We start from the raw sequence: 10,443 nt of genomic DNA on the forward strand, positions 1-10,443 counted from the left end.
ACAGCCCACTCTGGTGGCAGTACTGTGTACTGGTCAGTTGGACTCTGGACCTTGGGGTGAACACACTTGATAATGGTACTGCCTCTAATTGTTTAAATAAAGACTGAAAATAAAGATTTATGTCCAGCACAGGTCCAGTCCTCTTCCCACCATTTCCTAGGACAAGGTGGTGGTCAGATGACTTAGGTTAGTGTAGGTAGCCCATCTGCCCTTTCTTTCCCTCCATTTTGTTAGATTAGTAGAGGTAGCCTTGGTGTGTTGCATTATCCGGATGGAATTTGAACTTACCACCATTTTCTGGGGGTGGAGAGTGGGAGGGAGGTGGTTTGGGGTTTACTAGTGGGTGAGAGGTTAATTAATTGATCAATTTAATTGAGTAGTCAATCAATTTGATAAGAGTGAGAAGAGGTATTCCAATAAATGAGACCTGAAAGTGGACCTGTAGCAGCGAGGGGTGGAGATGGGTTAGGGGAGAGGAAGGGGGTGGTTGGCCGTAGTATAAGTGCCTGTCGATCAAAAGGGAATGGGGGTGACATGGAAAACCACTTAACAGAACAATAGGTTACCTGAAACTTCCTGGCAGATTAAAACTGTGTGCCCGACCGAGACTCGAACTCGGGACCTTTGCCTTTTGCGGGCAAGTGCTCTACCAACTGAGCTACCGAAGCACGACTCACGCCCGGTACTCATAGCTTTACTTCTGCCAGTACCTCGTCTCCTACCTTCCCTTTGGTCGGGCACACAGTTTTAATCTGCCAGGAAGTTTCATATCAGCGCACACTCCGCTGCAGAGTGAAAATCTCATTCTGGAAACATCCCCCAGGCTGTGGCTAAGCCATGTCTCCGCAATATCCTTTCTTTCAGGAGTGCTAGTTCTGCAAGGTTCGCAGGAGAGCTTCTGTAAAGTTTGGAAGGTAGGAGACGAGGTACTGGCAGAAGTAAAGCTGTGAGTACCGGGCGTGAGTCGTGCTTCGGTAGCTCAATTGGTAGAGCACTTGCCCGCGAAAGGCAAAGGTCCCGAGTTCGAGTCTCGGTCGGGCACACAGTTTTAATCTGCCAGGAAGTTTCATATCAGCGCACACTCCGCTGCAGAGTGAAAATCTCATTCTGGAAACATCCCCCAGGCTGTGGCTAAGCCATGTCTCCGCAATATCCTTTCTTTCAGGAGTGCTAGTTCTGCAAGGTTCGCAGGAGAGCTTCTGTAAAGTTTGGAAGGTAGGAGACGAGGTACTGGCAGAAGTAAAGCTGTGAGTACCGGGCGTGAGTCGTGCTTCGGTAGCTCAGTTGGTAGAGCACTTGCCCGCGAAAGGCAAAGGTCCCGAGTTCGAGTCTCGGTCGGGCACACAGTTTTAATCTGCCAGGAAGTTTCATATCAGCGCACACTCCGCTGCAGAGTGAAAATCTCATTCTGGAAACATCCCCCAGGCTGTGGCTAAGCCATGTCTCCGCAATATCCTTTCTTTCAGGAGTGCTAGTTCTGCAAGGTTCGCAGGAGAGCTTCTGTAAAGTTTGGAAGGTAGGAGACGAGGTACTGGCAGAAGTAAAGCTGTGAGTACCGGGCGTGAGTCGTGCTTCGGTAGCTCAGTTGGTAGAGCACTTGCCCGCGAAAGGCAAAGGTCCCGAGTTCGAGTCTCGGTCGGGCACACAGTTTTAATCTGCCAGGAAGTTTCATATCAGCGCACACTCCGCTGCAGAGTGAAAATCTCATTCTGAATAGGTTACCTGTCAATCAAAGGAGGGCAATAGGTTTGCCCCTGAGTGCATACCTGCCCCTGATGTAGGCAACCCGCACTAACAAGTGGACTAACGCTGCCCTTACCCTCCTACTATCCTGATAATAATTTCATAATGTGTTTTTGAACAAACATAATTAGCAGGTTAGTACACATCTATTTGATGTTAAGCATTAATTTCCAAGAACGCGCTAGTCTGTTAATCATTTAAGCATAAGATACTGATGTCAGCTGTAAAAATAATGAGCTGCGGTAATTGTTACGCGTTCAGAGCCTCATATTTACGGTCTCAAATTTGTGTACTTCAGATAAACCGTAACAAATAGCCTCAAAAACTGTAAACAGCAAGATAATACATTGGACTGCTTGCAGAAATGCTTTTGGGTGTAATACCCCGCTGAAAATGGCGAAAAACCGAAATTTTATCTTGATCGATCAACATACAACACACAGAGAAGTGGAGGAGGGAAGACAGCCACTTTTTCGGGTCATAACAGTGTATAGAACGTTGAAGCAAATGTCAGATGTGCAGATAATATGTTATACAGAACAGGAGTGTAGAGGAATCCTAAAGATGTAAAGGCTCATATTTACGATCTCAAAATCAGTACATTTCGGAAAATCACCAAAACTGTAACAAACAGCCCCAAAACTGCAGATAAAAATGGAAGAGGGTGGTGAAGTGCTTGTAGATGTGTTATTGGACACAATACTCTGATGGAAATGGGAAAAAAACGAAACTGTATAAACGTTTGAGTCACGTGTCAGGTTTGCAGATACGCAGAACCCGAGTGAGGAGTCCATCGAACCGTTAGTTAGGAACCTTACATTACGGTGAATAGGACGTGAGTGACGAGACTCACATAACTGGTCTAAAACTACAGGCATGAACTTTTGGAAAATAAATAATTATAATTAGGTATAGGGTAATGCGGATTAAACTGATAAGTCATTAATTACAGAAATCGTAACTATAATATGACAGGCCGTTAATAAAAGTGATAAGGCAAAGTGGCTGTCTTGTCACAAACAATGGACCCCTTGTACCAAGGAGGACATTATCTGTGACCTTGCAGATAAAGACACGAAACTGGCTCAGAGTGGAGGACAATGACACTTCTTCTTGGAGCTGAGGAGGTGACCTTGGCTTTAGATTATCTTGATTCTCCAGAACTCATTATGGTTCCTGCAGGAGACATAACAAAAAAAATGAAGTTATATTCAGGATCCTACCCACGAACCATACGTGACAATAGGAAGTGTTACAACGAAATGAATACGCTTAGCTGCTTACAAGCGTTTACATACGTCAACGGGGTCAGATGAAAATGTGTGCCCCGACCGAGATTCGAACACGGGATCTCCTGCTTACATGGCAGACGCTCCATCCATCTTTTTTTTTTTTAATCTCATTTTGTTCGTTTTCGTTCGTTGTATCTGCTCGGGACGGGCGTCACAAGACACCCGTTTCAGTTCGTCGTTGATCCATTAACTCAGTTCTTTCATTACAGAAGGCAGCTAACCTTCTGACCGAACACGCTGAGGTACCATGCCGGCGCCTCCATCTGAGCCACCGAGGACACTGAGGAGAGCGCGACTGCAGGGATGTATCTCTGGCACGCCTCCCGCGAAACCCACATTCTCAACGTGTTGTCTCGCACTACATTCGTAGTGCCCCCGCCCATTATACTCATTACTCGCGGCACGTTGCCGACTCCCGTAAGAGTTCGGGCACTGTTTGTGCATTCGCACAGAAGAAGAAGATGGTCAAGTGGCCGGTGAGCCTTAACTATATATTTACTAAGATGGTATCTGTTGTTTCTGCTCCCACCAGCCTGCGTGCAAGGTGCGCTGCGCTGCATGCCGTTCACCTCGATGACGGCGGTTGTGGAGAGGACCACCGACCCAGTGTAGCAAAAATGTGATTGACCCGAAGAGCCGACACGTTAACATTGATCGACGGTCGAATCCCGACGGTCCGGTGCCCACTGCAACCGTAATTGACGATGTCGTTGCGTCAAGATGTGAGCGCGTAGGGGTGGTCTGCTGTGGGGCTCCATATTCACAACGTACGACGGACGGCGTCCTCCGAAACAGTTGCGCGTGCGCCAGCGTTGTGCCCTGTCGGCAGAGCTGCCGCAGACCGCCTTCTGTCGTATTTTACGGAGCAATCCGTCGCTATCTAAACGCCACGTGGCGCTTCGGTCGACTATTAGTTAAGACTTTGGTTGTAGTTCCTTGGAGCGGGTTATTGCCCAGGTGAGCAGTCAGTCACTCGGTCGCTGCCGGGGAGAGAGAGAGAGAGACACGACGCACAGGTGACGTGCCGTGAGCCGTTCACGGAGCTTACGGGCACACGATTGTCTAAGTTTTAATACCGAGTGTCTGTTTTGACCTATCTTGAAATCTACGGCAAATATGTGTAACGTATATGCTGCAAAGTTGTGTACTGTATATGTCCTGCTTAAGTCCTGAGATATTATATATGATACAACTTGTAAAAAATTCATTACGGCTTAAAAATTTTTTGGTGGGTTATTCATTGTTAACTACCATTAACAAAAAGCAATTAACACAACAGTAACTCACTTGTAATATTAATTTGTGCTCGCGACTGAAAAGGTCAAATGATATCAAAAAATGCACTCTGACTTCTTTCGTCTTCACTTACATACTTCACGCCTACATTCCAGAGCAGTTACAGGCGGCATGTGTTGTCCTTCGCATCCCTGCACTTCCACTTTTCCAGCTTTCTTGTCGATCCACTGAATAGGGCTTGTGTGAACAGTTTCAAATGACATGTTATCCTTTTCCCAAATTTCACTTCCCTTGCAACATTCGTACAGTATTTGCTGTATCAAAATATTTCTTGGAACCCAGAAAGCCAATTTCTTTACATTCACTGTGCGTCTCCATCACCTGGTAAATGATGGAAAAAATATTGGTGGGCTAATGGACCCACCTATTCGCTTCTCTAACACAGTTTTTTCTATTTTTGTTCTAAGAGTATGTGTATCCGTACAGACAGAGTATGGCATGCTCTATAAATCTTATATTTAATGTAACTATCTCTTCCTTAGATAGAAAAAATTAAATCAATTTATAAGTCAACCGTTCTTTTTAGAAACCTTCTTATAACACATATTTGTAAAATTTTAGAGCCAGATGTTTGATGAGACACGGTTTGGAATCTCTTGTCATGCGATAGCCACTCCAGGTGTTTTACGATTTTTCCTCTTTCCTTGTGCTGTCTCTTATTCTTCTAATGTTATTTAGCTGACAGTAATGTTGGTATGAACCCTACTTTCTAGGTGTAAAAGCTTAAGTTTTGAATATAGTCATAGCTGCTAATGTTTGAGCTATTGCTTCTCTTCAGTACTCTCAAAGTTGCAAGATATCGCTGCTTAGTGTTTAATAGTTTCATAATGGCAGCCATTCGAACAGTTTAAATATAATGTTCATCCTTTTTTACCTCTATTGCCTACATATTTAGTTATAGAACATTGTGCCGAGCAAAGCTCTCCTACGTGCTATGAAACATTTAGGGCGACAAGCAAATAAACTGCATTTTTAACTAATATTTGTTCTGACAGTGGGATGAATGCTACGCTATCCAACATGAAATAGAAGGTAACGTCTTGTGTGTTAGCCTGTGTTGCGAACAAGTGGATATTGCAGGATATTTTCGTGTATTTTGAAGCCATTTTCGCTTATGGTGTCGTCTATTCCAGATAGTTTATAGATTTTTTACCAAATTACGTGATGAAATTTATATTTCTCTGTTGAGTGTTCAGAAAGTTTGTTGTACTGTCCCGCGGCGACCGTCCAGAGGTCTGCACGTCGCCTACATGTCTATATCAAAATTTAGTACAACTATGAAAGAATCGTTATCAGTGGACAGTTATTCTTAAGTTTTTAATGTTAATGGACTAGATTTAAAACAGAGCCATTTTGATTAGAAGACGGTCTGCATATAAGAGGAATCTGTAAAGTTTCTAGAATGTAACGAATAAAGTGTCTGTGGATGATATGACTATTCACCTCACTACTATAGAGTCATTGGTACAATGACGGAGAAAGCTTGCCAACTTAGTGACAAGCAGCTTGGTACACCTCAACTACCTTACCTACCAACTGAAAAAATTGTAACGAGGGATCCACAGAAACCCATAACCGCTGAAGACGTCAGTAACGATGATAATGGGAAACCTTTATCTTTGCTACTTCCTTTTGACAAAGTTGTCACATGTGCTACAGAAGAAGTATTAGATATCTTCGTCGTGTTTCAGTTACATAGCCGGCCGAAGTGGCCGCGCGGTTCTGGCGCTGCAGTCTGGAACCGCGAGACCGCTACGATCGCAGGTTCGAATCCTGCCTCGGGCATGGATGTGTGTGATGTCCTTAGGTTAGTTAGATTTAACTAGTTATAAGTTCTAGGGGACTAATAACCTCAGCAGTTGAGTCCTATAGTGTTCAGAGCCATTTGAACCATCAGTTACATAATTATAATGGATGGCTCACGAGCTGTGGCCGTTGCGAATGGGCTGCCCAAAGGAAACAGAGAGTGGTGAGGTGACTGGGGCGGTGGAGAGACACTTACAGGGTGACTAGGGTAGCGGGCTGGAGCAAGAAGAGGACAGGGGCGCTGTTGAGGCACTGCTGAGGTGGCTGAGTAGTTCTAAGGTGTTCAAACAAATTTCGGGCTTGCAGCCGGTCGTCGTTCAATACTTCGCCCGATATTTCAACTGGGCACCTGCCAGCCATCTTCAGGTGAGCCGTCGCAGACTGGCGAAAACGTCCTCCGTTCCGCAATATACAGCGTACTGTAACTATTCTGCGCATGCGTCGAAAACTTGATAGTTGAACCAACACTGCCCGCCGGCAGCGCCCTCGCTGGTGGAATAGCGGAACTCAGTCGCCCTCTGCGTTGCTGTTTGCCGCGGCCGTCGACGCACTCTGTCGTCTTCGATTTGAGCAAATCGTGGAGACGATGGGATTCCATGCACTGTCCAGCTGGTAGCCGCTGTCACGGTTAAACAGATTTTCCGCCAGTCGTATTTCTACGGATTCTTTAATAATGGAGTCCCAGAAAGACGTTGCTGTGGACAAAATCATTGTTTTCTCATACTCCATTGAATGTTCAGTAGAATTACAACGTTCAGCAACAGCGGACTTGCTTGGCTGCAAAAGGCAGGTGTAACGTTGATGTTCAGTGCAGCGTTCTTTCACGGTGCGTGTGGTTTGACCTATGTAAGCCATACCACATTGTCACGGTATCTTGTTGTATGGCTTACATAGGTCTTGTGGTATGGCTTACATAGGTCAAACCACACGCACCGTGAAAGAACGCTGCACTGAACATCAACGTTACACCCGCCTTTTGCAGCCAAGCAAGTCCGCTGTTGCTGAACATTGTAATTCTACTGAACATTCAATGGAGTATGAGAAAACAATGATTTTGTCCACAGCAACGTCTTTCTGGGACTCCATTATTAAAGAATCCGTAGAAATACGACTGGCGGAAAATCTGTTTAACCGTGACAGCAGCTACCAGCTGGACAGTGCATGGAATCCCATCATCTCCACGATTTGCTCAAATCGAAGACGACAGAGTGCGTCGACGGCCGTGGCAAACAGCAACGCAGAGGGCGACTGAGTTCCGCTATTCCACCAGCGAGGGCGCTGCCGGCGGGCAGTGTTGGTTCAACTATCAAGTTTTCGACGCATGTGCAGAATACTTACAGTACGCTGTATATTGCGGAACGGAGGAAGCTTTCACAAGTCTGCGACGGCTCACCTGAAGATGACTGGCAGGTGCCCAGCTGAAATATCGGGCGAAGTATTGAACGACGACCGGCTGCAAGCCCGAAATTTGTTTGAACAGTCAATTCGGCGGGAAAATTTTAAAATTCACATAGTTCTAAGGTACCAGCGACGTGGCTGGGAGACCGGTGAAGAACTGGCAATGTGACTGGAGCAATGGTGAGGCATTAGCAATGGGGCTGGAGGAGTGTTGAGGCAACGGTAAGGTGACTGCGCCAGTGAGGAGGGACTGGGAGGGGCAGAGACACTGGTGAGGCACTTTAGAGATGATTGGGTAGTGGTGAGGCACTGGTGAAGTGACTGTGGAATGGGACAAAAGCACCGGTTCGGCACTGTCAAGGTGCTTTAATAGTGGTGAGCCACAAGTGAGATAGCTGGGTGAGTTTTGATGCACTGACGAGGTGACTGGACAGTTGACATGGAGTGAAACAGAACAGGAAAACTGGTGATGCGCTGCCAAGGCGGTTAGGTAGTGCGAAGTAAGGCAAGGTGGCTTGGACAGTGGTGAAGTACTGGCTAAGTGGGTAGGGGTGAGACATTGGCAAGATGTCTGCGGCAATGGTGAGGTGGCTGAGGCAGGATAGTGTGAGACACTGGGAAGTGACTGAATGAGTCGCGATTAACTGGCAAGGTGGCTGGAGCATGGGCGAGCCACTGGCAATGTGGCTGGGAAACAGGTGAGGCAGTGGGTCACATGCAGGAATGCAGCGTTTTAGCCAAAAATCAACTGTACCTTACATTTAACATTGTGTTAATCCTATTACGCTACAGAGTTTTGTAGTTCTACGTACCAGCAGTGAAGACTTCGAAACTTCCTTGGGGATTAAAGCTGTGTGCCGGCCTGTGATTCAGACTCGGGACGTTTGCCTTTCTTGGGCTTGTGCTCTACCGACTGAACTGTCCTAGTACGACTCACAGCTTTCAGAATGAAATTTTCACTCTGGAGTGGAGTGTGCGCTGATATGAAAATTCCTGGCAGATTAAAACTGTGTGCCGGACCGAGACTCGAACTCGGGACCTTCGCCTTCTTACATGGTAGAGCACTTGCCCGCGAAAGGCAAAGGTTCCGAGCTCGAGTCTCGGTCCGGCACCCAGTATTAATCTGCCAGTAAGTTTCACTCACAGCTTTACTTCGGCTAGTACCTTGTCTCCTACCTTCCAGACTTCGCAGAAGCCCTCCTACGAAACTTGCAGAACTAGCACTCCTGGAAGAAAGGATACTGCAGAGGCATGGCTTAGCGCCACAGCCTGAGAGGCGTTTGTAGAATGAAATTTTTTGTAGTTTCATTTCAGGCCACACCGCTGCAGTGTGAAAACTTCATTCTGGAAATATGCCCCAGGCTGTGGCTGAACCACGTCTCCGCAACATCCTTTCTTGCACGATTCCTAGCCCGTCAAGGTTCGCAATACAGTTTCTGTGAAATTTGGAAGGCAGAAGACGAAGTACAGGAGGTAGTAGAGTTGTGTAGAGCTGTGAGGACGGATCCTGTTTGGATAGCTCACTCGGTAGAACTTTTCCTACGGGAGGAAAGGTGCACATTTCGAGTCTCGGTCCAGCACGGAGTTTCAACCTACCGGAAGTTTCATATCAGCACACACTCCGCTGCAGAGTATATGGTTCCTTCATGCCACGATCTCTACACCATTCTTAACTGTCCTGCGTTGTGCTTCGAGGTAAGAAGTGTTGTTGAATCACTTTTAATGACTAAACGATGGCGCTTCTACCACTCCAGTGATGATTTAACAACAGTTGAATTTATGATCGACTGAAGGCGATGACTTTTATTATCGTACAAATCTCGGTATTCTACGAGCGCGGACTGAAAAGTAATGCTTTCGAGCTTTTTATGTGAGAAATTCTTAAAGCTTTATAAGCGAAATAAAGGTTATTAACATTCTAATTTGTTATTCTTCTTGTCAATCTATTTGCAGTGCCCTGCCGAATTGTAGTGCCTAATATGGCGGTGTGTAACGTAACCATGTCGGTGTGTGAGTAACAGCGTGATGCAATCGAATTTCGAATTTGAAGAGTTCGTCCACACACTGACCACACTCTCCTCCAGCATAAGAATTCCAGAATACGCATGAGCGCTGCATCTGAAAGGCTGTCATCGATCATTATCCGTACATTCCCGAAGGGCCACATCTGATTTTCATCTGTTTCCAACACGTAAAGAACATGTTCGAGGACTTCACTTTGACAGTAACGGAGTGGTGCGAGCAGATGTGAGGTTGTGGCTCCGCCAACGAATCAATCATTCTACAGTGATTGTGGATATTTTGAGAAATAAATATGTAGTTGTTGTGGTATGTGAGGGGGAGGGGGAGGTCCACTTTGACGACAATTTCGCTGCCACTGAAAAAGACTAATAAGGGTGTCCTGGTAGGAAGGATGTGTGGGCTCTAGGTGGCACACACACGGTGACGATAACTCAGAATATTGAATAGTTAACTATATCACTCGACCTCGGTATCGCCGGTTACAGCAATTGTAGAATGCGGGTTTAGCCTATCTGTCCTGCGTGGAGTACAGTTTTCTTCTGTCTTGACGTGATGTTCCGAGAACGGTTGCCATCAAACACCGCTTACTCTCTACACAGACTGTGTCTCTGCATACACGACGATTCTGCTCACTTTTCTGGTTTTGCTCAAGATTAATCGTCTCACTCGACGACCTGAAGACACGACGAACGTTCTGCAGAAACCCCCTCTCAACAGTCGCAACTGGCGACCCCTGCTGGCGCGCGGTGCTTGAGCGCGCGCCCCTCTCCCAGGCGGCACGTCCGCGTGGTTCTCGCGGGCAGCTGCGGACGGATGTCCACGGTACTCCTGGGACCAAGTCTTCTTATGTGCGATCTCAGTATACGACAGTAGTCTTGAAGCATAA

The 10,443-nt window shown here is 46.4% G+C and overlaps 1 non-coding gene across 1 annotated transcript; it reads right to left on the reverse strand.

Annotated features, from left to right (window-relative positions):
* Window positions 1-594: 594 nt before the first annotated feature.
* Window positions 595-669, reverse strand: Trnal-caa (transfer RNA leucine (anticodon CAA)). Its single transcript has one exon. It is a non-coding gene; the product is annotated as a tRNA-Leu (tRNA).
* Between the last annotated feature and the right edge of the window lie 9,774 nt (window positions 670-10,443).

Source organism: Schistocerca cancellata, chromosome 6, assembly GCF_023864275.1.
Source record: "Schistocerca cancellata isolate TAMUIC-IGC-003103 chromosome 6, iqSchCanc2.1, whole genome shotgun sequence".
NCBI classification, from domain to species: domain Eukaryota; kingdom Metazoa; phylum Arthropoda; class Insecta; order Orthoptera; family Acrididae; genus Schistocerca; species Schistocerca cancellata.